The sequence below is a fragment of the Grammomys surdaster genome, unplaced genomic scaffold, assembly GCF_004785775.1.
Source record: "Grammomys surdaster isolate TR1022 unplaced genomic scaffold, NIH_TR_1.0 126113, whole genome shotgun sequence".
NCBI lineage: Eukaryota > Metazoa > Chordata > Mammalia > Rodentia > Muridae > Grammomys > Grammomys surdaster.
The window spans coordinates 5,448,304-5,451,642 of NW_021620921.1; positions in this window are offsets into that span (position 1 = coordinate 5,448,304).

The following is a 3,339-nucleotide window of genomic DNA, read 5'->3' on the forward strand; positions in this document are numbered from 1 at the left end:
TCTCTCTCTCTCTCTCTCTCTCTCTCTCTCTCTCTCTCTCTCTCTCTGCCTCTACTACCCTCTTAACTCTCCTCTTCATGCCCTGAATAAACTCTATTCTGTACTATACTGGTGTGTGGCTGGTCCCTCAGGGTGAAGTGATGCGTCAGCATGGGCCGGCTGAGACATCCTCATCCCCCACACCTCACCACACACCACCACAGAATGTATTCCCTTATCTCTTTATCTTTTTATAAACACATCAGTAAGAACAACTACCTTAGAGGAGGCTGGACATCTTGAACATCTATCCACAGGGAATCAATAAGCTTGAAATACAATGATCTCAAAGTCTAAAAGTCAATAAAGCTTTTTTTTTTCTTAAGGAAGAAGCCATTGATGATGTTCACAATTTTCAAAGAAAATTGAATTTCTCTGTATAAAGTAAACTTTTAGAGATCTATTATTGTGCATTTTAATGTACATCTATTTCCATTTCAATTAAAGCACAGAAACCAAACACTTTACAGTACATTGAAAAAAAAAAAAAACCTTCAGTTCAAAGACACTGCATTTCACACTGTAGACAACATTTGAATAGTGTGATTACTCTAAAGAGAGTAGTCAGTCGTTCCTGGAGGGGAAATAATAGGTTGCCAGTTAGAAAATGGATTATTCATGATGTCATATCAAAAAAGAGAACTGAATAAAAAAAGAAATAAAAAGGAAATGGAAAAGACATGACTGTCCCTACGTATGGGGGTGGGGCGGGTGGGGAGAAATTTTATTGTAGATAAAAGGGAAAGCGTTGGCAGAGGCAGAGACATCTGGGGGAGTCCAGAGTGATCATGCTCATGGTCCTGAGCCTGTGAGGAGATGGGGAGGGGGAGGGAGAGGTAGAGAGGACAAGCAGGTGCAGCAGCCAGAGGACAAAGGTACAAAAGGGGAGAGCAACTGAAATGGCTAGATTATATAGGGGAGAACCTCTGGAGGAAAGGCAGCCAGCCACTGGGTGGGAGAGTTCTGGGTAGAGGGTAGGGTATCCCAGCCATATCCAGTGACAGGTAGGGACTGAAGGATGTTGGGAGAACCTGGTGATCAGGTTCGTTTTGATATGTTAAATAGGCACCTCAGCTGTTTGTCCCAGGTTTGAAACTGAACACTGTCTTGAATATTCAAAGCAGCCAGGAAATTTAACACACAGTGCAAGAGAGATTAGAGATCTCATACAATACCTAGAAAAGAAAGGGTTTAAAAATTTTTTCTTTATGTTTTTTTTTCTTTCGTAATGCAAAGAAGAGTGAGTATCTTAAGCACAACTGTGAGTAGTTCCAAGGAAAGTAGCACATACAAATCAAAGGATGCAAGGAAAATAGCTTGTATCTGAGAACACCAAAGTTAAGTGATAATGGAAAAGAATAGGTCACACTCACCTAACTGCATAACAAATTATAATAGGTTGGGTCCTTTGTCAGATCATCATAAAATCTGTTCAAAGAAGCACGTGTTATGCAGAAGTTAAAAAGACTTCTGCTTCCTCAAGACAAGATGAGTGATGATTTCCATGTCTTCCCTATAAGTCTACTCTATCTTCCCTGCAAGCATGATAGCACTTATTTTGTCTTAGAGTCTGGATTAAGTTTAATTTTTGAAAAAGAATAATAAACTATTTTCCCTTCTAATTAAAGGCCTGTAAACTCATCAGTGTAGAGTCCATTTGGATTTTTTTCTTTTATATACCCTTTTCTTCTCCTTTTCCTCCTAGAATAGTATTTCATACTTATAATGCATGCACACGAACATATCAATTTAATGTTTATATGTACAAAAAGCAAAGAACTACAAAGGAGCCAAACAGCTTACATGTCAGCCTGAGCCATTTTGGCTGTTTATCACAAGGACTTGCAGCTATAAAGATGGATAGGCTACTGCTGACTTCTGCTGCAGTCCTTACAACTTGGGAGAGAAATCTGTTGGAATCTGCAGGAAATCATTTATATTTAGGTCCATTTATTAAAAGTGTCTGAATGCTGGAGTTGGGGGGAGGGGTGAAGGTTGTTAAAGATTCAGATTCCATTCCTGCTCTAGACCTTCACTAGTTTTACTAAAAATGGATCCAGGAATCTACCCTTTAAACAAACTTCCCAGATGAGTTATTCAGACACGAGACTAACACTTTAGAAATATAAGACAAGGGGCTGGTGAGATTGTTCAGTGATTAAGAACCCCTGTTGATCTTGGAGAGGTTCTGGGTTCTGTTTCCAGCATCCATACAGTGGCTAACATCCATCCATAAATTCAGTTCCAGGGGATCTAGTACCTTCCTCTGATCTCTCCAGGTACCTGGTATGCTCATAGTTTACATATACAATTCACACAAAACATTCATACATATAAAGTAAATTTATACATTTCACACACACACCACACACACACACAGTTTTTTTTGGGGGGGGAGAGTAGGGTGAACAATGCAGTGTATGTACTTAAAAAAACTTTCACAGTATTAACTGGAGATTTCTGAATTAATTGCCATCTGCCTTTTTTTTTTTAACTCACTCTATTGACAAAAATAAAACTCTGACTTCAAAGGAAATAAGAAATGGTTTATTCTGAATAACCATGGCCTGGGATCAAGGATTCAGGTTGTTCTGAATGATATGCTCTAATGTGAGCATAGCTATATGAGAATTTATCATCACAGAACAAAAGAAAGTCATTAATAATGTCAACTGCCAAATACATTGGTATCATATTTGACAGTCATTTGGGCTGCAACAAAGCAGGAAAAATTCTGCTACAAGTTTCAGATGTTTCTTAATGATATTCTTAGATTTGGGGTCTGTGGAAGCTAGTGTTCTGTTGAGTTAAGGAATCCAAAGGTTTGACCAGCAAGTTGGGAAGATGTTTGGTCAGACACAAGTGGGGCACTGACTGGCTATTAAATCACCAAGGAAAAACAAAAAACAAAATAGTCCAATTAAAATGTGGGCTAAGGGCCAGTTGTGGTGGTGAATCCCTTTAGTTTCAGCACTTGGTGGCAGAGGCAGGAAGACCTCTGAGTTTGAGAACAGTCTGATCTACATAGTGAATTGCAGGCCAGCCACAGATACATTTGTGAGACCTGTCTGAAAGAAAAAAAGAAAGGAAGGAAAAAAGAAGAAAGAAAGAAAGAAGAAAGAAAAGAGAAGAAAGAAAAAGAAAGAACAAAGAAAGAAAAAAGAAGAAAGGAAGAGAAAAGAAGGGAAAAGAAAGCAAAGCAAAGGACAGAACAGTAAAAAAAGGAAAGGAAAGGAAAGGTAAAAAGAAGAGGAGAGAAGAGAAGAGAAGAGAAGAGAAGAGAAGAGAAGAGAAGAGAAG